This window comes from Capricornis sumatraensis, chromosome 9, assembly GCF_032405125.1.
Source record: "Capricornis sumatraensis isolate serow.1 chromosome 9, serow.2, whole genome shotgun sequence".
Taxonomy (NCBI): domain Eukaryota; kingdom Metazoa; phylum Chordata; class Mammalia; order Artiodactyla; family Bovidae; genus Capricornis; species Capricornis sumatraensis.
In genome coordinates, this window is record NC_091077.1 from 84,739,764 (window position 1) to 84,767,500 (window position 27,737).

Genomic DNA, 27,737 nt, shown 5'->3' on the forward strand with positions numbered 1-27,737 from the left:
TCCAGATTTGTGAGATCTTTCATGTTTCCTTGCAGATCATTATGCTGGTGGTGGTGTTTTGATATGACTCTGTTTCAGCCTCTTGTACCTACCTCAACATGGCCCTTTTTGCCTCTGATCGCCTAGTTTTCAGATCTTTTTCAAGGGAAGTTGTCTCACATGTAGCTGTAGATTTTTTGTGCCTGTGGGAGGTGGAGAGTTTAAAATCTTTCTTTGTATCCATCTCTGACTGCCCAGTCCATTGTTGTGTTTTAGATAATTTTCCTTTACTCTGAGTTCAGCAATGCATTAAAATTTGATTTTATCCAGAATATACTTATTTTGAAGTGAGAAAACCGTTTAGAGCACATAGTCTGAGTCATTAACACACAAAAATAAAATTTAATTCCTATACAGGTTTTTTCATGATTAAAATATATAAAATTAGGGAAATTGGTAATATAAAGTGATAAGTATTGGCATATACAGAATACTAAAAATAGAAGTAGAAAACAAACTGTACTTGAAAACCAGGAATACCTAAAAGAGAACCATTTAGTTGAGTACTTAATCACATATGTTCATATTCCACAACTTAATTTAATTCTTGAGGGAGAACCATGCAAGTAAATTTGACAAAACTACATGAGAACTTCTCTTGGAAACACACTGTTATTTAAATTAATAAAATATATTTATAATATGCTAATTTTAATTTTAATTATAGCTTCTCTTCCTCTTTGAAGACTCTTCCTCACTTCCTTAGTCTTCTGTCTGGGTAATCATCAATGTCTTATTTCTTCATTTCAAAATGCAGACTTGCATAATCCTTGGTATAAGGTATATAGCCCTATTGTCTTTTTCTAACAAAATCTGAAAAGTTTCCAAGCAAATTATAAGTTGACCTTATTCAGTAATTATTTTATTCACATTAATTTTATTACATAATTTCATGAACATTAATAAACTCCAGTCCACAAACAGTCCCATAGATTAACTTACCAACAGTCAATTTCTTCATTTAATTCATTGAGAAATTAGATAAAAATTATTTTAACTTCATTGACCATCATCTCTTCTTTGCCAAAATTTCTGTTTTCCCTTGCCCATGTTATTTGTTATCTGTCCCTTAATCTTAACCAATCTTCCTTAATGAGACTGAGCTTTCTAGCTATGTTTATACTTGAGTTTTCTTACAACTTAAGGTGAGTATTTCCTCATCAAATGCCCTTCTGTAATTTCAGTTTAAATTTCTCTTTCTCTACTGATTCCTTTACCTGGGTCTAAAAATGTGCTCTTCAGTCTTAGAAATAGTGTGCCAGAAATTCCTTTCCTTGTGATAAACTCGGTTTTAATATATTGAGATAGAAAATAAAGAAATGAAGAATAGGAAGTATAATTTTCCAAGCATTCTTATTAAAAGAAGAAAAACAAAGAAGGAAATCATATTCAAAGGTAGAAATATTATATGTTAGTAAACTAACTAGAGATCATCTTACTGACATTTATCAAGAGACATAAATCAAAAGAAAATCCAGTTTTTAAAAAATTTTATTTATGGCACTATAAATATGTTACTATAGCCAAAGAGATGTTTAATCTATTCCTCACTCAGCATTTCAGAATACATTTTTGTACTATTCATTTTATAAAGTCTTTTTATTAGAGCTGTATCAGAGTATACTATTAAGTACATTATAAAAGATTAGAATATAATTTCTTTCGGCACTCTATTTATGTTTACTACTGACTTCAAAGGACATTTAGGATGTAGAAGAGTTATTTTTCAAGGAGTATAAATGAAAAATAATCCTGTCAGCCATTCTCATAGACAAGTGATGAAGAGGCAGTTTTAGCAAAGACATAGTCTCCTTTTAACCAGAAATGATTTGTGTGTTTTCTTGAGGCAATCTCTATTTGCAGCAATGTTAACATTGACATCAGTAGCTGGAAATGACAGCAGAAGACAAATGCTTCTCAGGCGCAAAACTTGGCAAGGGAGAGCTTTAGCCTTTGGGAAAATGTCAGGAGGACCATGAGTCATCATACCCCAAAAGAGTCAAAAACCAACATTTTTGCTTAAAGGGCATGATTCTAAAATGATCCCTGTAGAATTCAAAGAATGGCAGCTAATTGCTGTTACAATGGTACAACTAATATCTAGATAAGTCAAGGAGAATAATTAGGTAAAAATCCCTAGGGCACAGAAAAATGTTGGTGAACACTGCAAGTAGTCACAGTCACATGCAAAGTTGGGTAGGTTTTTGCTGTTAAACTATTTATTTTTGGTGTCTATAGCACAGCTTTGTTCACTAAAGTAAATAAGTAAATGAATGAATGAATAAAATAAAAATCTATTAGTATTAATATTACAGCCAACAAAATATGTAAAATATGGAAGGATATGGGAAATATGCATTTATATATCAAAGAATTAAAGCCAAGTAATTCTCTACTTCCAGAAATATATGTTTTGCAATCCTAGAACAGCATTTAAAATCTGTGTCACATGAAGTCTGAGAATCCCAGCTCATGTTCTAAACAGCTAAGAAGGTCTCAAAAGGTCACTATTTCTTCTGAATTACTTATTAACAATATTCATATATTTAATAATACAATTGAATATAAGGTGACTATTAATTATAATAAAGGATAAAAATTTTAATAATAGAGCTATAGTACTGGTAAAATTTGCATTCTAAATGGGATGGCTCAGTGAATCAGTGTTAATTTATGAGATACTTTTGCATTCTATACCCTTATGTAAGGTCACAGTAGGGCCAATAAATAGCTTATATTTATTGCTAAACAAATTTAGTTTAGACTGATTTCTAGAAACAATAAAAAAATCTTGTGATATTTTAATATACTTTAATTTGATCTAGTCTGTATATCTTGAGCTTTTGAAAGACCTTTAGCAGTATAGAAAATAAATATCAGGAAAGAAGTGACAAAGGTACAAGGAATATTTTAGTTATATTTGTTTGATACAATAAGATTTTTCTACATTATAAAAGGAGTAAATGCGGCTGGTTAAAATTCAAGACATTAATCCTTCAGTAAACAGTTACTGAATTTATTGTGTGAACGAAGATCTAATAATACAAAAGTGGACAATTTAGCCTAGTAAGGAAGCAAAACATATAAACAAATAATGAATGTAAAGTGTGGAAAAAATACAGAATGAGGGTAAACATTAAATGCAACTTCATAAAGATGAATCAACTGTTTGAAATAAACTGAGAACTATTTTTCAGTAAGGGTAGAATTTTAACTGTGTCTGGAAGGATGAGCAAGAATCTGTCAGAGAGATGAGAACTTTTCTGTTAAAGGGAGTAATACTGTGAATTATTACTGTGAATAATTTCAAATGATGAAGTTCAGTGCAAAATCAGGGAAAGAGGAATTGTTCTGTGAGAGGACAACTTTATGGTCAAAGTGAATGAAACAAGTGAGGCCAGAAAACTGTATGTCTTTAAAAGAACAAATTGCAAAATGCTTTATCTATGATGTCAAGTTCTGGGCACATTGACTTTTAGATGGTTCAGGATATCTAGAGAAAACCTCTCTGACATTTGGCATTTCTTATGATTTTCAGTGTGGAGAAGATTTTTTTGTCAATCAAAAATATGTTTAAGGTTCAATAAGTAGCAGTCAGGCTTCCCTGGTGGCGCAAATGGTAAAGAATCCACCTGCTATGCAGGAGGCCCAGATTTGACCTGGGTTGGGAAGATTCCCTGGAGAAGGAAAGGGCAACCCACTCCAATATTCTTGCCTTGAGAATCCTATGGACAGAACAGTCCATGGGGTCACAAAGGGTCAAACATGGCTAAGCTACTAACACACACACACACACACACACACACACACACACACAAGTAGGAGTCAGAGAACTAGGTGATGTAGGAAAGATATAGGTGAAGCAAATGTCTTCTATGTTTTAGAGTAACTCATGTACTGTGTTTCGGGAGAAATTACATTTTTAGTCTGACATGTGAAGACCTTGGAAGTTTTCATTTCCATCCTGACAATAAAAAATAAAAGCTGGAGAACTGAAAAGCAATGACCACTTTTCCTGGCCTCATAAGAAAACAGTTCACAGAGAAAACCACCACCTTGAAATCTAAAGAGACAGATGAATCCAGAGGGTTGCAACTTGGGCTTATATCAGAAGCTACTAGAGCCACAAACTGATAGGAATATTTAAATGTAACTTTGAAGACTGAGAGTGAACTAGCATGAACATGAAGCCAGCATCATCATGATACCAAAACCATACAAAGATACCACAAAAATGGAAAATCTTAGATTAGTATCAACTAATGAACACAGATGCAAAAATCCTTAACAAAATACTAGCAAACTGAACCCAATAATATATTGAAAAGATCATATACTATGATTAAATAGGATTTATCCCAATATCCATGAGTCAATCAAAGTGATATTCCACATTAAAAAATTGAAATAAAATCATATGATAATCTCAATAGATGCTAAAAAATACTTTTGATAAAATTCAACAGCTATCTATGATAAAACCCTTCTATAAGGGGGTTGTAAAAGGAACATTCCTTAATACAAGAAAGATCATATGTGACTAATCAACACTTAACACACTCAACAGTGAAAAGATTAACATTTTCAGATGACATGATATGATGCATAGACAATCCTAAAAGCACCACAAGAAAACTACTAAATCAGTCAATGTAGTAAAGTTGCAGAATACAATCGGTTGCATCTCTATACAACTTAGTTTATATTCCAGAACTAACAACAAAGTAACTGAAAAAGAAATTAAGGAAAAAATCCCACTTACAATTGCATCAAAAAGAATAAAGTATCTAGAGATAGACCTACCTAATGAGGCAAAACACCTGTACTCTGAAAACTATAGGATGCTAATGAAAGAAATTGAAGGCAATAAAGATAGATGGAAAGATATATTGTGTTCTTGGACTGGGAAAAATATTGTTAAAATGAACATACTATTCATGGTGAGCTGAAGACTCAATATCATCTGTATGACCAATGCTAAGGATATTTTTGGCATAACTTGAACAAATTAAAAAAAAACAAAAAACAGCTGTACAGACAGAAATGACCCCGAATAGACCAATCTTGAGAAAGTAGAACAAAGCTGGAGGACTCATGCTCCCTGAATTCAGACTGTACTACAAAGCTATGGTCATCAAAACAGTATAGCAGTGGCACAAAAACAGATCCATGGGTCAAACGAACAGGATAAAAAGCCCAGAAACAAGCCCACACTTTTATGGGCAATTAATCTACGACAAAGGTGGCAAGAATATATAATGGAGAAAAGACAATCTTTTCAATAAGTGCTGCTGGGAAAATTGAAAAGCTATATGTAAAATAATGAGATCAGAACATTCTCTAACATCATGGTCAAAAATAAATTCCAAGTGGATTAAAGACCTAGATGTAACACCAGAAATCATAAAAATATAGGGGAAAATATAGGCAGAATACTCTTTGCCATAAATGACAATATGTGTGTGTGTGCACTAAGGCACTTCAGTCATGTCTGATTCATCATGACCCTATGGACTGTAGCCTGCCAGGCTGCTCTGTCCAGGGCATTTTCCAGGCAAGAATACTGGAGTGGGTTGCCATGCCCTCCACCAGGAATCTTCAAACCCATGACCCATGTATCTTATGTCTCCTGAACTGGCAGGCAGGTTCTTTACCACCAGCATCACCTGGGAAGCCATATATATATAATTAGATCTGTCTCCTAAAGTAAGCAAAATAAAACCAAAAATAAGGAAATGAGACACAATTAAGTTTAAAAGCTTTTGCATAGAAAAAGAAATAACTGACAAAGCAAAAGTCAACTTCCCTGAATGGGAGAAAAATATCTGCAAATGCTATGATGGATAAGGGACTAATATCCAATTTGTATAAGCAGCTTGCATAACTCAGTATAAAGAACAAACAAATGAAACTCACTTGATTATAAATGGGCAAAAGATCTGAATAGATATTTTTCCAAACAGGAGATGTAGATGGCCAATAGAAACATGAAAAGGTGCTCAATATTGCTAATCATCAGGAAAACACAAATCAAAACCACAATGAGAAACTGCTTCACACTGGTCAGAAGGGCTATCATCAAAAAGAACACAGATAATAAATGTTGTGGAGAAGGTAAAGAAAAGGGAATCCTCACACACTGTTTCAGAAAATGTAAATTAGTACAGCCACTGTGGAAAACAGTATGAAGATTTCTAAAAGAACAACAAATAGACCTACCATATGACCCAGCAATTCCGCTTCTGGCTATATATACAAAGCAAAAGCTCTTATTTGAAAAGACACATGCACCGTAATGTTTGTAGCAGTATTACTTACAATTGACAAAATATGGAAGCAACCTGAGTGTCCACCAACAGATGAATGGATGAAAAAGATGTGGTATATATGTATAATGGAATACCACTCAGCCATAAAAAATAAAAAATAAAAAACATTTTTGCCAATGGCATCAACATGTATGGACTTGGAAGGCATTATGCTAAGTGAAATAAGACAGAGAAAGACAAATACTCTGTAATATCACTTATATGTGGAATCTAAAAAATATAACAAACTAGTGAACATAACAAAATATAGAGTCTCATAGATATAGAGAACAAACTTTGGTTACCACTTTAAGAAAGGACAATAAAGGAGGGGAGAGGTGGGAGTTACAAACTACTGGGTGTGAGACAGGGTTAAGGATGCAGTGTGTAACACAGGGAAGCTAGCCAATATTTTGTAATAACTGTGTTATAAGTGGATTCAAAAGTTTTATACATTTTTTTTAATCGCATTAAAAGTTAAAAAAAAAAATTACAAAGTCCTATTGCCTTCATTTCCATTACCCAATCTATCACTTTGACTTTCAAGAAAAAAAAAAAAATACAAGGTGCAAGAAAAAGAAGTTGGAGAGACAAGTGACAAAAACAAGCATCAGAATCAGATGTAGCATTTGCTTAGCTGGAATGCCAGTAGGAAAATAAAAAAGGCAATTGAGCAGAAGAAACATTTAAGCCCTAGTGGATGAAAAATATCCAAAAGTAATAAGAGGTCCCAAAACAAGTTCAGAAAGTTCAGATAACACCAAACAGGATAAATGCCACAAAAACAAAACAAAACAAAACAGTAAGAATATTACACTCAAACAGCAGAAAATCAAAGAAAAGAGATTATCTTGAAATAAGCCAGAAGAAATAAAACATGTTAACTACAAGGGAACAAGGAGAAGGATTGAAGGTAACTTTTAAATAAAAATTCATAGAAGTTAGAAGAACATTGATTGAAATATTTAAATATTGAAAGAATTCTATATGCAGTGAAATTACCTTTCAGAAGTGTGGAAAAATAGTTTTCCACCCAAACAATGAAAGAATTAATAGTGGAGTTACCACATATGTTGCATTAAAAGTAGTTTTTCAGGGAAGAGAAAAATAATACACATGAGAAACTAAGAATTAAGTAAATAACGAAAGATCATTGGGGAAAAAATAAGCTAATATATTTTATTTTGTTACACTTAATTGATCTAAAGGATAACTGATTAAAGTAGTAATAGTGATAACATATTGTGGATAAATGAAATAAATGGTGGCAATGACAAGAAGGATGGAAAAAAATAAGTGAAAATACTCTGCCACAAGTAACCTTTACTATACATGAGACAGTACAGCAATATTTGAAGATTTACATGGATTAGGTAAAAAATATAGATTGCAATCTCTAGGGAATATATTGTACTAGAATTAAAAATAGAAATATTATTTATGTGCCAAAATAGAAAATAATATGAATTCACAGGATATGCCAAATTCCAAGATCATAGCAAAAAGGGCAAAACAAGTAACACATACAAAACCAGAAAATATTTGCAAACATGATTGATGTTAACCCAACTACATTGCTATTCAGTATAAATTGATGTGATATAAATGTCGATTAAAGAACAGAGAATATCAGATCGGAGTAAAAAAATGTCCAACAATATATTTTTTACAAGATGCCAACTATAAATAAAAAGACTAAGATACGTTAAGAAAAAAATTGTGACTTCCCAGCCCAGGTGATACAGTGGTAAAGAATCTGCTTATAATGCAGGAGACCACCTGCAATACAGGAGACCAGGTTCAGTCCCTGGGTCAGGAAGATCCCCTGGAGTAGGAAATGGCAACCCACTACAGTATTCTTGCCTGGAAAATTCCATGCACAGAGGAGCCTGGTGGGCTACAGTCCATGGAGTCACAAAGAGTTGGACATGACTGAGCACACACATACGTGCACAAACCTATCATGTTAAAATTAAAGGGATATTTAATTATACCTGAATAATTCATTAAAACAATAAATGAACAAATGTTTTATCATGAGCATTAATCAGAGTACACCTAGAGTATATATTCATATTCACACAAACTAGACTTCAGGAAACAGAAAATAATTGCAAATAAAGAAAGCATAATACAAAGAAAAGAGGTCAAATTTCAGATACCATCTTTTAGTGGTCATATAGCTAAAAATGAATCATCAAACTACATTTAAAAAAGACAAAAACAAAGACAAAAATTATAGAACATCAAAGTGGAATAGACAAATAACTATGAGACTTCAATGATCTTCCTTTAGAAACAGATTAAGAAGGCAGAAAATCAGTAAGGATAAAGTCAACCTAATAAGCAGTATGAATTAACTTGATTGAATTGATCTTTATAGAATATTTTGTCAAGCAAATGTATAGTACATATTCTTCTTAAGCTCATGTGGAACATTCACTAAATAGATGGCTTTCTGGACTATAAAATATGAATTATCAAATTGAAAATAATATAAATCATATAAGGTGTATTGTCTTAAAAGTGGAGTTAAACTTGAAATGAATAACAGAAAAACAAATGGAAAATTACCAAACACTTGGAGGTTAAGCAGCACACTTCTAAATAATTATGGGTCAAAAAATAAGTCTCAGAAGATATTTGAAAAATATTTTGAACTAAGCAAACATTAAAGTCAACATCAATATTTGAGAAAAATAATGAAAACAATGCTTAGAAATTTATAACATTAAATGCAATTATGAGTAAAGGAGACAGATCTAAAACAACAATCTAAGATTCCATCTTGAAAACTAGAAAAATGGAAAAACAATTAGAGCAGAGGTCAAAGAAACTGAAAACAAGAAAGCAACAGGAAAATATCTGCAAACTCCAAAGTTGGTTCTTTCAAAGATCAATAAAATCGATAAATCTCTAACTAGGGTAACCAAGAAATGCAAAATAGAATACATGAATATATGAAAGTATATATATAGAAATACTGATATCTGTAAAAAGCTTCATAAAATATGCTTTGAAAATTATATTACCACACATTTGAAAGCTTAGAAATATCAGTTCATTAAGACAACACTACCAAAACACACAAAGGAAAAATAGATAATTTTAAAAGGTATTGATTCGATTATTAATAAGTTTCATAAAAAGGAAAGTGCTAATTCTGGATGGATTCACTGGTGAATTTTACCAAACTTTTAAGGAGAAATGATATCAATTTTCTATAATATTTTTCAAATAATATAAGTGAAGGGAATATATTTATAGTTGGCCTTTGAAATCTGCAGCTTCTGCATCCTAAGATTCAACCAACTGCAGATGATGCACTCTGTTTATGACTCCCAGTTGGTTGAATCTAAGACAAAGAATCCACAGATATAAAGGGCTGATTATGAGACCTAAGCATCTGCAAATTTTAGTGTCTGTGACCAGTCCTGAAAACAATCCTCTGTGAATACCTATGGATGACTGTATACCATGACAAATTAGGATTAGAAATCAAAGAAGATCAAAATAAATGAAGAGATAGTCATCATTCATGAAGTGGAATACTCAATATATTTAACATGTCAGTTCTTCCCAATGTCATCTAACAATTCTATATAATCCCAGTCACTATCACAACTATTATAACAAAATTATTTTAAAGTTTATATAAAAACAAAAGATCTAGAATCACCAGCACTACCCTGAAGAACAATCAAATTGAAATACTTCACTGAATCAAGACTCACTATAAAGGTACAAAAATTAAGGTATCATAGTATTGGTCAAATACTAGACACATAGATGAATGTAACAGAATGCAAAACACAGATATAGACCCAATAAATAGAATTAACTGATATTTGACAAATCAGCAAAGACAATTCAAGGGAGCAAAAGCAATCTCTCAAAAATTAATACAAAATGTTTTACAAATGATTTTAAAAGTAAAATCCAAAATTATAGAACTTCTAAATGAAAATATAGGTTAAAACCTAGGAGATTTTGAATTTGGTGGTTATTTTTAGATATATCACCAAAAATGCAACCCGTAAAAGGAAAAATTTATTATAAGTTGGACTTTACTAAACTGAAAGCTTTCTGTTCTGTGAAAGACACAGTTAAGAGATTCAGAAAACAATTGTTAGGAGGCTATGAGATCTGAGGACAGAATGCAGAATGAAAGACAATTAGCTGTATCACAAACGTAGTGAAGAAACTGGCTGGAGGAATGGCAATTGTAAGAACAGAGGTAAAATCAATTTTACATGAGCATGGAAAGTTAGTCAATAAAGTTATTTCCTAGTGAAGGATGAATTAATAATTCTGATACTGCCATTATACATACTTAAATTCTACTATTAAGTAAATACGTGGCAATGAGATGTCTCATTGTAGGAATGGGTAATAACTGACAAGGAAGGAAAATAAGCTAGAATGAGCCATGTAGTAATGGATTATACTTGAAGATATCAGACTGAACTCATTGACATGATTAGTTTATAGGAAATCTAAAAATCTAAGGAGAGTGAGAGTTGCCTGCTGGGAGGGATGAGATGCAAGCCCAGACTCAATAGTGCAAGAGACAGTTGGACACCAGTAGAAAGAGCTTGCTAGAATGACTAGTAAATTGCTGGTGTACACCAAGCATGCACTAATGAAAGAGGCTGAAGCTCCTTGACTCTGCAAATATAGAATGATTTTGTACCTTTGTAAGGTTTTGTACAGGCTTTATCTCGATGAACCCCACTGGCTCTCACAGCAAAGACTGCTCACTAATGATGCAGAACTGGGGAAGGGAAGCAGCCATCACTGTAGGAAAGCCAGAATAATCCACCAGAACTCTTATCTTCCTTATTGAACAAAAGCATTAAATATGAGAAGAAAGCAAACAAAAACTGTCACAATTCATGCACCAATGAGGAAATCCATTGCAACTGGGGTAAGGAATCAAAAAAAAAAAAACAAACAAAACTGTCTGACTCTAAGGGAGAGGTAATGATGCACGCTGATTCAGGCTACCCACCCTGGAGAGTTTGGAACACAGGAAAGGCCATGCTTCTTAGATCCAGAGGTACTGTGTCTACTATGGACTAAGGTTTAACCAGAATAGCAGAGAATACCACCTATCTTCAATCCGAGCAACAGAAACTTCCAGTCAGTAATGTAGAAAACTAATAATTATTTATAGCGAGTTAATTACAAGAGACAGACTATCTGAAGCACAGTCCAAAAGGAAGACTAAAAGGTTAAAGGGCAACAAGCATTAAAAAGCTACTCTGGCAAAGCAGACTGTACTCTAAATATAACATATTTTTAAAAGGATTTAAAGCATGTGGTGGGCTGCCATCTATGGGGTCACACAGAGTCGGACACAACTGAAGTGACTTAGCAGAAGCAGCAGCAGCAGCAAAGCATGTGCTAAGGTAACATTACCAAACAAAAAGCACCCCTACCACCACACGGGTAGCCCAAGCCTTAGCTAATAAATACAGGATCCCTTACTAGAAAACTAACATTAGGAAAGGCGAGTTCCTTTACAAACTGTCAGTCTCTAATGTCTTACATAGATATCTGGTTTTCAGCAAAAATTTATGAAGCATATGAATAGAAAAGATAACACACTCCCTGAAGACAAAGCAATCATGAGGATCAGACTTAGATATGACATGGAAATGAAAATGAAGTCACTTAGCAGTGTTAGTTGCTCAGTTGTGTCCAACTCTTTGCGACCTCACAAACTGTAGCCCGCCAGGCTCCTCTGTCCATGGGATTCTCCAGGCAAGAATACTGGAGTGGATTGTCATTCCCTTCTCCAGAGGATCTTCCTGACCCAGGGATTGAAACCAGGTTTCCTGCTTTGTAGGCAGATTCTTTACCGTCTGAGCTACAGGGAAGATCCTTGTGAAGTTGCTTAGTCCTGTCCAATACTTTGATACCAATCCCATGGACTGTAGCCTACCAGGCTCCTCCATCCATGGGATTTTCCAGGCAAGAGTACTGGAGTGGGTTGCCATTTCCTTCCCTAGCGGATCTTCCCGACTCAGGGATCAAACCCAGGTCTTCTGCATTGGAGGCAGTTGCTTTACCATCTGAGCCACCAGAGGATATGATATAGTTTAGAAATATCTGACAGATTTTAAAAATATAGAAATATTTAAAAGGCCCAACTATGCAAGAAAAGATGGGTAATTTCTCCAGGGAGGGGGAAATTATAAGAAATTGTCTAATGGAAATGCTGCAAATGAAAACCTAGAAGAATACATTGAACAGGAATATTAATTGGCTTGTCACAGTCAAGGAGCAGTGAACTTGAAGATAGGTGTATAGAAATCACTCAAATTGAATTATATTTTTTATCTTTCCTGTTTACTTGAGTTTATTGTTCTCTGCTTTCACTAGTATCTTAATGAGTAAACTTAAATTACTGGTGTGATACCATTGTTTAAGTCTGTATTTAGAAGTTGGTAAATATGTTTCTCACAAGAATATGGGCTCTAAGCTCTGTAACTAGTTGATATGCATATTAGTATTGAACAGATAAACAAATATGTAATGGGAAATGAGAGCCAGATTTCTAACCATTATATAAAAGGGATCACAAATATGATAAAGGATTGAGTTTAGAATAAAACTTGTAGCTGTTGATTGGTATCACAGGCTTCAGTATGAACTCATTTATATAGATAGATAGGGAAATTAATACATAGACTACTGTGTATGCATGCATTAATACACAAATGTGCAGTTCCTAATTCTGTCATTTATGATGCTCCAGAAGCAATGAGCATATCTAGCACCCAAATGTTAGCTCCTAAATAGTATTATTTAGTAAAAGAATTGTGGATGCAAATTTTCAGTAATCAGTGGCCTAGACTCTAGCTTAGTTTTGGAGTTTAATCTTTAGAGGGCATCTTTTCTATGCAAATTTATTTACCAGAAGCTCAGAATAGAGAGCAATTTGTTGCAAATTTTAATAATTTTTGGATATATTTAATCTGGAAGGGTTACTTAAGTTTTATAATTAATAAAAATTTTAATAAGGTACCAAGAAAATTACTTAAACTAGTGCCCACATTAGATGTGGAAAAAACTAGCTAAGGGCTGAAAATCAATCCATTGAAATGATAATCATGGTGACAAACATATTCAAAAATCTTGATAATTATATAATCTATCCAAACTATTTGACTTTTTCATAAAATTGCTCCATAATCCAGCAGCCAATATTCAATAGGAAATGCTAGTGCTACTGAGCAGTATCTCATCTCTTTATATAAGGTGGGGAAGATGCATTGCATATGTAGTTGGTTATGTTACTAAGAGGGCTTTCCTGATAGCTCAGTTGGTAAAGAATCTGCCTGCAATGCAGGAGACCCCGGTTTGATTCCTGGGTCAGAAAGATCCACTGGAAAAGGGATAGGCTACCCACTGCAGTATTCTTGGGTTTCCCTTGTGGCTCATCTGCCTGCAGGGTGGGAGAGCTGGGTTCGACCCCTGGGTTGGGAAGACCCCTGGAGAAGGGAAAAGATACCCACCCCAGTATTCTGGCCTGGAGAATTCCATGGACTGTATAGTCCATGGGGTAGAAAAGAGTCGGACTCGGCTGAGCAACTTGCACACTAAGATACATCTGTTCTACTCTTTTCCAGGGATTTTATTTGAGTCTGTTTTTACGTGATAGACTGTCTGTTTACTTGCAAAGTAACCTTTTTTTTTTTAAGGAAATGACACAGAATGTTGTAAAATATGTATTTAACACTTGTCTGCATGTTAGAATATGTCTATATGCTTGAAAAATGTTGGCAGCCAAGATAAAAACAAAGTCTATCAGTCAGGTGATGAGCTGACTACATTCTTCCTAATCAATTTAGCAACTAAACTAGGTTTTGGGACCATACAAAGAAATACTTTCACCGACAGTGAGCACTGATTTAAGGTAGAATACATGACTAGTAAAATAATTTTTAAAAATAACTTCATTAATATAAGGAAATTTTGCTTTAATATAAGCAACTGAAGATAAGATAAATAGATCATTACAAATCTTTTTTTTAATGAGAATATATTTTGACATATATTTAAATATTTACATAGTTTCATTATTGATGAAATACAATAATTTCATCTGTATTACTGAGTGAGCAAATTTAGCATGACATTTTAAAAAATTTAGATGCATTTGAACTAAGTGTTGAGAAATAAATTAATTTATCTTGAAGACAATTAATCTTTAAGTTCAGTTTTACTAGTTAATAAGATGATTTATAGAAACTCACATTCTCCCCTACATAATAAATATACACATAATTGCACATGCATATATATCAAATTCAGATAAAATACAGTGATATTTAGTTTGTCAATGGCATGGCACATTGCAGTTACAACATTTCCAAATTTCATATTGAGAAATTATTCAATAGAATGGAAATAAAGACTTCAACTGAAAACTATCAGTTCATCATTCATTGGATAGTGATGCAAGTCTGGCAGAAAATAGAGGAGGATCAACAATTTAAGAGAATAATAGCACAGGAGGTTTTAATCTAAAGGCAAGCCTGAGTCAGTGTTTCAAGTGTAACCTAGAACTGAGGGAGAAATTCAAAGAAGATACACCAGGTAGAAAAATAAAAAGACAGAATTCACGGATACTATAGCATTTGAGAAATAAGAAGTCCTGGAAAGGAGAGAATCATAGATTAGAGCCTTAAATTCTGAATAAACACTCTGCCTAAAATTTCAAGACTGTGATTGACTCTCAGAGATTAGGCACAGGAAAGAGGAGTATATGGCTTTAAAAACTAATTGGATTCCATATGCATGCTTTAATAAGATTTCCTAGGTAGCACAGTGGTAAAGAATCTGTCTGCCAATACAGGAGATGCAAGAGACTCAGGTTCGATCCCTGGGTTGGGAATATCTCTGGCAGTAAGAAATGGCAAGTCACTCCAGTATTCTTGCCGGGAAAGTTCCATGGACAGAGGAGCCTGGTGAGTTACACTCCTCGGATTTTCAAGGAGTTGGACATGACTGAGCGTGAATTCATTATATAGTCGTAGAGGACATTTTTGTGGACACAGAAGGGGAAGGAGAAGGTAGGATGAGTTCAGAAAGAAGCATAGACATATATACACTATCATGTATAAAATAAATAACTAGTGGGAATCTGCTATATAATACAGGGACCCCAGCCCGGTGCTCTGTAATGGATAAGAGGGATGAGATGGGAGGCAGCAAAGGAGGCTCAAGAGGGAAGCAATATTCACGTCTGATTTGCATTGTTGTTTTGCAGAAACCAACACATAGCTGTAAAGCAATTAGTTTACAATGGAAAAAAAATAATAACAAGAAAGAATGATCTTTGATAATTAAATTGTACTCATTTTGCCTATATCAATGTGAACATCTTGATTTTTGATACAATATTATAGGCTGTAAGATGCTGTCATTTTGGGACACTGAATAAGGGATGTAAAATACCTCCACATTATTTCTTAAGCTGTATGTGAATCTATGTTAAAAAAAATAATTTGGTTGGAATTGTAAAGGCTATAAATGGCCATAAAAGAGCCAAAATAAATTTAAATGAAATTCTAAAAACAGAGTCTACTAAATTCAGTGTATGATAAAGGGAGAAAAGGAAATGAAAAGAAACAGATGAGATTAGCAAGATACAAATGACAAAACTGCATACCAGAAATGTTTCTAAGAATCAGGATTAGCAGTCTAGCTGTGGTGGAGCAGGTGTTTTCCTCAAAGATCCTAGTTATTCACAACCAATCAATACAGCTTCAGAATAATAAAGAGGTCTAACCGTTTAACAGAAGTATGAATCAGATGACACTGGGGTGATATGATTCTATAGTTAACAAATTATTTTATTTTTGTGTTTTGGTACAGAAAACATATGTAGGAGAGGGTAGTAAACCAGGGAAATAGGTGCTAAAGTATCATGGAGATTAGCACACACATTGGCTATTAGGTAACAAAATGGAGGTAGTAAAGGAAAGAAGGGCTTCCCTGGTGGCTCAAACAATAAAGCGTCTGCCTGCAATGCAGGAGAACTGGGTTCGATCCCTGGGTTGGGAAGATCCCCTGGAGAAGGAAATGGCAACGCACTCCAGTGTTCTTGCCTGGAGATTCCCATGGACAGAGGAGCCGGGCAGGCTACAGTCCTCGGGGTTGCAAAGAGTCGGACACGACTGAGCAACTTCACTTTCAAAGGAAAGAAAGAATGGATTTGCTATGTGTCAGCTTCCCAAATGGACGTGTATTTACTGTTACCATATAGGTCTTCACTCTCTTAATTTTAGATGTCAGGACTATGCTTGTTTTGTCTAGCCTTAAATTGCCAAAACATTGGTTTAAGTTTGTGGCTCTGTCTTAGAATCTATTTCTTTCTTTCTTTTTTTTTAGAAACTAAGGAATTTTTTTTCTATGTCATTAATATAATTTTGTAGATCTATTTTATATAATAAGACATATATTAATATTTTAAAAATTTGTTATATTTTTGCTAACATTCTAAGGGAAAAATAAATTTATGATATGGTTATAATACATATGCATATCATTTTAATAATTATTATTATTATAAAATTTGGACTTAAAAATGCAAAAAAAAACCAAAAAAAAAAAACCAAATCCTAAGCATTCATCCTATGTTGCTGCTGCTGCTGCTAAGTCGCTTCAGTTGTGTCCGACTCTGTGCGACCCCATCTTATGTTAGCCCCCCTAATAATAGGCACTAAAATCATTACAACTGATTATTTAAAAATATTTAGTGGTGTTTGGATCTGTGTTTCAACTTATATCAATTACATTTTGCCTTATTTCACAGTGATTTTTTTCAAAACATTTTATGCTTTTAAGATCTATCTAGGTTACTAAATGCCTGTCTGTTCAGTGCTTCCAACTTTTTTATTGAATTCCTTTGTAAGCATTCAACCACGTTTCCTTATCATCCATCCCATGCTGAATGCTGAACTGAATTTCTAACCTTGTCTGTTTTCTTATAAATGAACTTAAGTACACACTTTGTACTTTTTTAAAATTTAATTTTAATTTGAGTTAATATTTTGTTTTGTTTTGTTTTAAGTATGTGACTATTTCCCTTTTAATTGATATCAGTAATCAGCAAACATTTTTCTGCAAATGACCAGATAAATATTTTTGGATCTGTCTGACACGTAGTCTCTGTTACAACTACTCTACTTTTCTATTGTAGCAAGAAAGCAATCATGAGCAACACATAAAGAAATGACTATGGCCAGATTTGACCCAGGGTAGGCCCTAGGTTTGGAGAAGGCAATGGCACCCCACTCCAGTACTCTTGCCTGGAAAATCCCATGGACGGATGAGCCTGGTAGGCTGCAGTCCATGGGGTCCGCAGGGAGTCGGACACGACTGATCGACTTCACTTTCACTTTTCACTTTCATACATTGGAGAAGGAAATGGCAACCCACTCCAGTGTTCTTGCCTGGAGAATCCCAGGGATGGCGGAGCCTGGTGGGCTCTCGTCTATGGGGTCGCATAGAGTTGGACACGACTGAAGTGACTTAGCAGCAGCAGCAGCAGGTCCTAGGTTATAGTTATCAATGCACAGGTTTCAATTTAAAACTAAGTTAAACAAATTATTTAAATACCTAAGTGCAGATCCCTTACCCCCAAGGTGGATAGAAATATAACATCTTAATGCTACTTTGTTGGACAAAACCTTTACAAATTTACTTAATTACCATTATTTTCCACATTTAAAAAAAGTGTTTTTGCAATAATTTTTATTACTTCAGAAATGCTTCTAAGATAATTTACATAGAAGACATTCCCAAAACTTCTAGCCTGAAAATATAATAATTGTGTCTCTATATTATGAGCTATAAAATCTAACTTTGATATTATTTTCCTTAAAACTTTGAAAAAATATTATGCAATATTTTATCTGTATGTTATTGCTGGGACTTACAGTATGAATTTGATTTTTTAATTATATCTTTTGATATGTTGTTATTAACCTGTATAGTAAGCAGAATAATACCCCCTACCCCTCCACAACCATACATAGAACAATTGACTGGTTCCAGACCTTACATATGCAGATAATACCATCCTAATGTCAGAAGCAGTGAGGAACTAAAGAGGCCCTTGATAAAGGTAAAAGAGGAGAGTGAAAAAGTTGGCTTAAAACTCAACATTTAAAAAACAAACATCATGGCTCCTAGTCCCATCACTTCATGGCCTATAGATGGGGAAAAGTATAAACAGTGGCAGATTTTATTTTCTTGGGCTCCAAAGTCACTGCAGATGGTGACTGTAGCCATGAACGCTTGCTCCCTGGAAGAAAAGCTATGACAAACCTAGACAGCATATTAAAAAGCAGAGACATCACTTTGCTAACAAAGGCCCGTATAGTCAAAGATATAGTTTTTTCAGTAGTCATGTACAAAAGTGAAAGCTGGACCATTAAGCAAGGTGAGTGTTGAAGAACTGATGCTTTCAAATTGTGGTGCTAGAGAAGACTCTTGAGAATCCTTTGGACACAAAGAGATCACACCAGTCAATCCTAAAGGAAATAAACCCTGAACATTCATAGGAATGACCTATGCTGAAGCCGAAGGTTTGGCTACCTGATATGAAGAGCTGACTCATTGGAAAAGACCTTGATGCTGGGGAAAATTGAGGGCAAGAGAAGAAGGGGGCGACGGAGGATACAGTGGTTGGATGGCATCACCAACTCAGTAGACGTGACTTTGAGAAAATTCTGGGAGATAGTGAAGAACAGGAAAGCCTGTCATGCAGCAGTCCATTGGGTCACAAAAATTTGGACAGGATGCAGCAACTGAACAACAAAACAAACCCTCAAAAAGTGTTCACAGTCTAATTTTTAGAACTCACAAATTGAGGTACATGGGCAAAGGTAATTGAGGTTGTAGACAACAAAGTTTTCTAATCATCTAAATTTGAGATGGGGACATTATCCTGGATTATATGACCATGGCTTAGGTCTTTAGCCCTAGGATCTCAAAGTTTCTTAGAAATGGATGGGAGAGGCAGAAGAGCAGGTCAGATGATAAAATGTGTGAATAGTTCAACCTGCCAATTGTGGGCCTTAAAAATGGAAGAAGGGAGCCACAAATCAAGAAATGCAAATAAATTCTAGAATGGCACAGGAGTCCATGATCTCCAATAGTCTTCAAATAAACACACTTCCTTGCTAACAACCTGAATTCAGCCCAGTTATATTTGTATCAGACTTCTGAACTCTAGGCAGAGCTTCCCTGGTGGCTCAGAGGTTAAAGGGTCTGCCTGCAATGCAGGAGATCTGGGTTCAATCCCTGGGTCAGGAAGATCCCCTGGAGAAGGAAATGGCAATCCACTCTAGTATTCTTGTCTGGAAAACCCCATGGACAGAAGAGCCTGGTAGGCTACAGTCCATGGGGTCACAAAGAGTCAGGCATGACTGAGTGACTTCACTTTCACTTTTCTGAACTCTATAGGATAATAAATCTGTGGTGTTTTATGCCACTAAGCTTATATGTTGTTATAAACTTATATTAGCAGCAGGAAACTAATATGCTTTTGGATGTTTCAGCAATTTCTTTGTCACTGTTTGAAATTTTTATTAAAATACTCCTATATGTGTCATTTCTCAGTTAGCAGACAATTGGTCCTCTTGTCCAAAACGTCCATAAGACATTTGTTCCACACCAAAAAGTCCTTATTTGAACATGTCCAAAACTGTTTGGCATGGTCCAAATGTGTTCATGGATGCTTTGGACAGTATCAAATTTCAAGGATGTTAACATGGACCAGATTTCTTATGAACCAAATGGTTCTGCAAGGTTTTTTCTTACATGTCACAGTTAGCAATATATGATTATTTTTATATAAATATTTTTCCAAAGGTTATTAGTTTTGCAAGTGGAGTGATGGAAGAGTGCACAAAGAATTGGATTGACCAGACTACCAAATCTCTTCTTATCCAATCCTTTCTATAGCTGGACATTTATTACATGATAATATGTCTCAGCTAATCATAAGCATGTTAGAATGGAGTTGGCATTTTTCCATATTTTCCTAGAATCTCAATGGTCTTCTAAAGGAAAGTGTAAAGCAAATTCATAGGATCTGTCCTATGAAAATATAAAGCAAGGGAGAATGAGTAAGGAAAGAACAATCAAGGTTTTAGAAATGGTTGAGAAGTTCAAGCTTGATGAATAAGCTAGAAGAAATCATTTGACTTGGGTCTTTTTGTTCTTAATCCAAGAACGTCACTTTTCCAGTAAGACTTACAAGTAATTTACATCATAAAATGTTATTTTTAGAATTTTCCTAATGGAGAATGCCAGCACATTTTCCAAATGAGCTTAGAATCAAATTAAAGACAAATATATCAGTATTGCTCATATATCCAAGATAAATTCAATAGCATCTGTGCAGTGGTGAATTTTCTTATTTTCAAAAACAGGTATTCATATAAACTTTTGCTAAGTCTCTGTTCATGTATAAATCCAAAAGTCTCCTTTATTTATTTTTTTATTGACTAGTTACATGGCACTTGTGCTTAGTTTCTTAGTTGTATCCAACTCTTTGCAACCCCATGGACTGTAGCCCACCAGGCTCCTCTGTCCATGGGGATTCTCAAGGTAAGAATACTGGAGTGGGTTGCCATGCTCTCCTTCAGGGATCTTCCCAACCCAGGGATTGAATCCAGGTCTTCTGCATTGCAGGTGGATTCTTCGCAGTCTGAGACACCACTAAAGTGAATGGCACTTTGGGTGCCATTATTAATGTGATAAAGTCTCCTGTAGAATGTTTGTGTCACATACTGCCATCTCTGTGCCATAACCCAAAGTGAGACTGATGAAGTCTTAGGTACTTGTTAGCTAGATGCAGTTGCAATTTAATTATTTCAGTCTTTATCAGTAATACTCCATTTACAAGTGATGAGGTTTAAACAAGTTGACCTTTGAAAGTACTCAATGATCGACTTTGGTAGTTTTTCACAGCTACAATTGTATGTCATAATGACAAAAATCATAAAGGTGGTGGCAATGCACATGGAAATACATAATGGAGAACAATGATAGAAATAAATTTACCACTAATACTCTTTCCATCAGTCGTTCTCCATAGTGAAAGGTGATAACAGTATGTAGTATTAGTTAAGCTGCAAAAGAACTGCAGATGTGATGAGAAACATATACTTCTCTGTAGAAATGGTATAAATACAGCGTAACGTGAAGTCAGCAATTGTGGGTTGGTTTGTAGAAGCTAGGCACTTTTCAGGTTGTGTCTTTTGAATTGAGAAGCTACTTACATTAAGGCTGTTAAGGGATTGGATGACAAATCTTCAAATTTTGTAAAACAGTGATCATTTGATTGTGAAAGAGGTATGGCAATAAATATGAAGAATTGAATAGCCAGCAGAACTTTAGAGTTCTGTTTTTCAAAATGGGGCTGCAATCCCTTAGGTGTACCTAAAAACAATTTGAAGAGATGCTTCTAATATTTAAAAATAGAATAGAATATAAAAATATATCACAGGTATTTCTAAATGAAGCTGTTATATGTGTCTGTGTGTATATTTGCTATTTTACATAAAATATATTGTCTACCATGGGCTGTAAGAAAAAATATTTGAAGTCACAAGTTAGAAAATTTAGCATGCTATTATTAACATTTAGTTATCTCTTGTGTAGGACTTTGGCATCAATTTGTTATTTGATGTCTTTATAATAGTAATTAACATTTATTGAGCTTTGATTATATTTCAAAGGTTAACTACACACACAAATATTTAATTTAGTCTTACCATATAGTTGTCTAAGGTCACACAGCAAGGAGTAGAATTGTCTTTGACTCTTTAATGGGAAAGTAGGTATACTGTGGGATTTATTAGGTTGGTACAAAAGTAATTGCGGTTTCCAATCACGAATTTTAGGTCATTATAATTAGGCTCAAATATATGTTTGTTAAAATAAGAAACATTATAATCAACACATTTTTGTCAAGGAGAAATGTTTGTTTATTTCTGGAGCATAAAAATCTGTGCTTTGGGATTCAATGAACTCTTGGAAAACATTTTCTGTCTCCAGCTTATTGTGGAAGCATTTTCCCTGCAAAAAGTTGTTGAGATGCTTGAAGAAGTGGTAGTCAGCTGGCAAGAGGTCAGGTGAATATGGTGAATGAGGCAAAACATCCTAGCTCAATTATTTCAACTTTTGAAGCATTGCTTGTACAATGTGAGGTTGGTGGTTGTCAGGGAGAATTGAACCCATTCTGTTCACCAATATTGGCTGCAGGCCTTGCAGTTTTCAGAGAATCTCATTGATTTGCTGAACATGCTTCTCAGATATAATGGTTTTTGCCAGGATTCAGAAATCTGTTGTGGATCAGACCTGCAGCAGACCACCAAACAGTGACCATGACTTTTTTGGGTGCAAGTTTGGCTTTGAGAAGTGCTTTGGAGCTTTTTCTCTGTCCAACCACTAAGCTGGTCATCACTAGTTGTATAAAATTGACTTTTTGCTGCACATCACAATCTGATCAAGAAACAGTTTGTTGCTGTTGCATAGAATAAGAGAAGATAACGCCTCAAAACAACGATCTTTTTTTTATTTTCAGTCCGCTCATGAGGCACCCACTTATTGAGCTTTTTCACCTTTCCAGTTTGCTTCAAAAGCTGAAAGGCCATAGAGTGGTTGACATTGAGTTCTTTGGCAGCTTCTCACATAGTTGTAAGGGGATTGGTTTTGATGATTGCTCTCAATTTGTCATCAACTTCCAATGGCCAGCTAGGATGCTCCTCATCTTCAAGGTCTCTTTTGTAAAACTTCTTGAACCAATACTGCACTGTACATTCACTAGCAGTTCAAGGGCCAAATGTGTTGTTGATGTTGAAAGTTGTCTCCTCTGCTTTATAACCCATTTTGAACTCTAATAAAAAGAAGTTGGTCAAATTTGCTTTTTGTCTAACATTATTTCAAAAATTAAAAAAAATATATATATATAAAGTAAACATCAAGTAATGTCATTGGTGAAAAGAAAAACATAAAGCAAAAAAAATGTGCATTAAAATGATGTATAACATAAACACATTTATTTAAGAATGTATTCCAATATCAAATGGCAACTTTCAACAATGCAAAGCCGCAATTACTTTTGCACCAATCTAAATATCTTTCAACTTTTTTTGACAATTATCTATAACACATAATAAAAGTAAAATGGAAGAAATCTTTCAGGATACACTAAGACTATAGTATTGTATTAGTTACAAATATTTTTGCAAGTGATGCCCAATTTCAAATAGATTTTAATAAAGAGGGGTTTTATTTTGGCATGATTATTGCTAGAAACAAGACTGAGACCTGACTTTCTTAATCTGTGGACTTGCTCCCCTTAAATATTCTGTTGTTCTTTGGCTCTATCTAACAGTTTCTGCCTTTTAACGACAAGGAAATTTGGACAGGAGTTGTGAGGAAAAGTTAATCTACCCCCTACTTTCAGACTGTATCCCAGTGACTCACAGTATGCAGTGGAAAAGATTATTAATTCTTATGCAAGGGACATACAGTTGGAATTGTTAGAATTCAGGGATAGTAATCTTTCCAAAGTTTTTGTATCTATGTGCTCAGTTGCTCAGTCATGTCCAACTCTTTGGGACCCCATAGACTGTAACCCATCCAGAGCCTCTGTTCATGGGATTTTTCCAGGAAAAATAGTGCAGCGGGTTGCCATTTCCTCTTCCAGGGGTTTTTCCAGACCTCAGGATCAAACCAGTGTCTCTTACAGCTCCTGCATTGCAGGTGGATTCTTGACTGCTGAGCCACCAGGGAAGTCCACAATTTAAAAAAGAAAAGAAAAGAAAAGAAAAGAAAACCTTACAGGTATAATCATCTTATGCTAATTTTTAATTAATTAGATCATAATCAATGGCCACCAAGGGTTTGATGTAGAGAGAAATAAGCTCAAATCAACTTTTTTTTTAGCTCATGGGTGCATTGTTTTCCTGTTTTCCACATCAAACTATTATGATTGACTTTTCTTACCTTTTACATAAGATCAGTCAGTTACCATCTGACAGCCATGGTCTGGGGAGTTATAACTTATCAAAATGTGAGCAAAATTCTTCTCAGTGTTTGCAGGGATTCATAAAGTCAGAGCCAATTTGGCTATCAACACATACAATATGTATGCCTTTTAAAAAGCATTATCAGGAAATAATAGACAAGTGACAATTTAACATTTTACTGGCCTATAATAGTAATATTGAAATAATTCTTATTACTTGCCTTTTCATGTCTTGAACTTATTTTAGAGCACATTTCCAATGGCTCAAGAGGTAAAGCATAAGCAGCACGTTCCCAACGGCTCAAGAGGTAAAGAATCTGTCTGCGATGCAGGAGACACAGGAGATGATATTTGATCACTGGGTTGGGAAGATCCTCTGGAGAAGGAAATTGCAACCCACTCCAGTATTCTTGCCTGAAAAATCCCAAAGACAGAGGAGCCTTGTGGACTATTGCCCAAAGGGTTGCAAAGATACGAGTGAGCACACACATACAATAAACAGCATATTAAAATATGAGGTTGCAATGAGTCTAAACATTAAGCAAATATTAAAAGATAACCTATCCAGCCATTAAAGGCATCCTAATTGATGCCATTTGAAAAGTAGGACATTCACATAACTTATGATAATTTCTCCTTATGCATTTTGGCATGAGTAACCTAAAATAACAGATATTTCAAAGATGATCTGTGATTGCAGCAGAAAATTTTTTTCATGATTCTTCCCTTTATAATTTTATTTTTATTTAATTTTTACTGGAGGTACAGTTGATTTATAATGCTCCATTAGTTTCAGGTATACATCAAAACAAATATATTATATACATATATATATATATATATATATATATATATATATACACACACACACTACTCTTTTTTAGAAACTGTAGCCGTATATGCCATTACCAAATGCTGAGAAAAGCTTCCTGCATTATACAATAGATCCTTATTAGTTATCTATTATATGTATATATATGTACATATATATAGATAGTAGCACGCACCTGTCAATCCCAATCATCCATTTTATTGAAGAAGGAAAACCTTAAGGATTCATTTTTATATAACATTATTTTTCTTTTATGGAATGCTTCTAATTTAATTTTCATAGGAAATCAACTTAAAAGCCTGTAAATACAGTCTCAAAACATCCTAAATATGGTAATATAACTATGAGAGAGGAAAATTTGGAACAAGGTAATATTTGTTTTTAGCATGCCCTTTTCCTGTTTTAACATCCCCCTTTTTCTATGTCTCATCGCCTTTATCAAAACACAGCTTCGTGTTATCATGTCATATAGGCCATGTGTCTGTATCAGTCATTAAGATGATTATGTCTTGCAAAACTTCCTTGGAAGCCTGATCTCAGGTGTCTGCTGAGATGTACTACCCTCTGCTAAGATGTTCATAGGTCCCTCTGTGTTAACACATACTACATTAAGCCATTTAGATGTGACTTTGTCACACACAGAAAACTACTAAGAGTAGGAATTTCTGTCTGAAAAGTAAGGCTACAAAAGGTAGATTTGGGATGAATTAGAGGATGATTCTAATTCTGTGTACTTATTTTAGGAAGTGCTTTTGATTTGGGTAACAAAGGAAAATCTATCTATGAAACGGTCAAGTAGTACAAGTTATCAAGTTATCTAGAGATTTTGGTTAGTAGAGTGGAAAATTTACAAATTCAAATTGGGTTCTCTTGGACTTGAATGATTGACTAGAGAATTAAAAATGTATATTTAAGTCTAAAATTCAAACTATATTACTTTTTGAAACCAAACCAAATACTCAGTCAAAGACTGTATTTTCATATATTTTTCTCCTAGAAGAACAAGAATCAGGAAATTGGCATTCGATGAATTCAACATTAAATTTACAAGTAATTGGACAGAATCAAGTTTGCTTTGATTATTTAAAATACTAATAATAATAAAATGTCTATCTTTGGACTTATCTTACCAAATCAATATTGATAGTGAAAAGTGTAAGGAAGGACAATACAAATTATTGAATAGTTAGAAGAATTAACTTTTAAGGCAATACTTATTTAATTTTTGATAAAAGTGTAATTCATAAGTATAAATTATGAGAAAATATTGATAAATATGAAAAGAATGAGTAATCTAAGAATTATTCCACAAGTACTTATTAATTCATTTAAGCATAAACTTACTCATAAATAGAGTATGTGTACAAATCAAAACTGACAGATCCTGTCACATTTAAAAAATAGCAAGTGACTTTTATTAAATGACTAACAGTGGATTTACTATTAAAGAATGGAAGGTATTTCTGGTTTGAACCACAGCTTATTATCCACCTGCTATTCTTCCCATGCATCTAAGCTGTTAATCAAAAGAAACACCAGGTGTATATCATTTCTTTTTCTTTAACTTTTACAAGTAACTTTTATTCTATTGACTTGTGGGCATATTTCGGCCACAATTTTTTTTCGGATGAGTTTGACATTTTTTATTGAAGGATAATACTTGATAGAATTTTGTTGTTTTCCGTCAAACCTCAACATGAATCAGCCATAGGTATACATACATCCCCTTCCTTTTGAGCCTTCCTCCCATTTGAAAACATATATATGTATGCATATATATATATATCAGTTCAGTTCAGTTCAGTTCAGTTCAGTCACTCAGTCGTGTCCGACTATTTGTGACCCCATGAACCACAGCATGCCAGGCCTCCCTGTAAATCACCAGCTCCCAGAATCTACTGAAACCCATGTCCATTGGGTTGGTAATGCCATCAAACCATCTCATTCTCTGTTGTCCCCTTCTCCTCCCACCCTCAATCTTTCCCAGAATCAGAGTCTTTTCAAATGAGTCAGGTCTTCACATCAGGTGGCCCAAGTATTTGAGTTTCAGCTTCAACATCAGTCCCTTCAATGAAAACACAGGACGGGTCTCCTTTAGGATGGACTGGTTGGATCTCCTTGCAGTCCAAGGGACTCTCAAGAGTCTTCTCCAACACCACAGTTCAAAAGCATCAATTCTTTGGTGCTAAGCTTTCTTTATAGTCTAACTTTCTCATCCATACATGATCACTGGAAAAACCATAGTCTTGACTAGATGGACCTTTGTTGACAAAGTAATGTCTCTGCTTTTGAATATGCTATATAGGTTGGTCATAACTTTCCTTCCAAGGAGTAAGTGTCTTTTAATTTCATGGCTGCAATCACCATCTGCAGTGATTTTGGAGCCCAGAAAAATAAAGTCAGCCATTGTTTCCACTATTTCCCCATCTATTTGCCATGAAGTGATGGGACTGGATTCCATGATCTTAGTTTTCTGAATGTTGAGCTTTAAGCC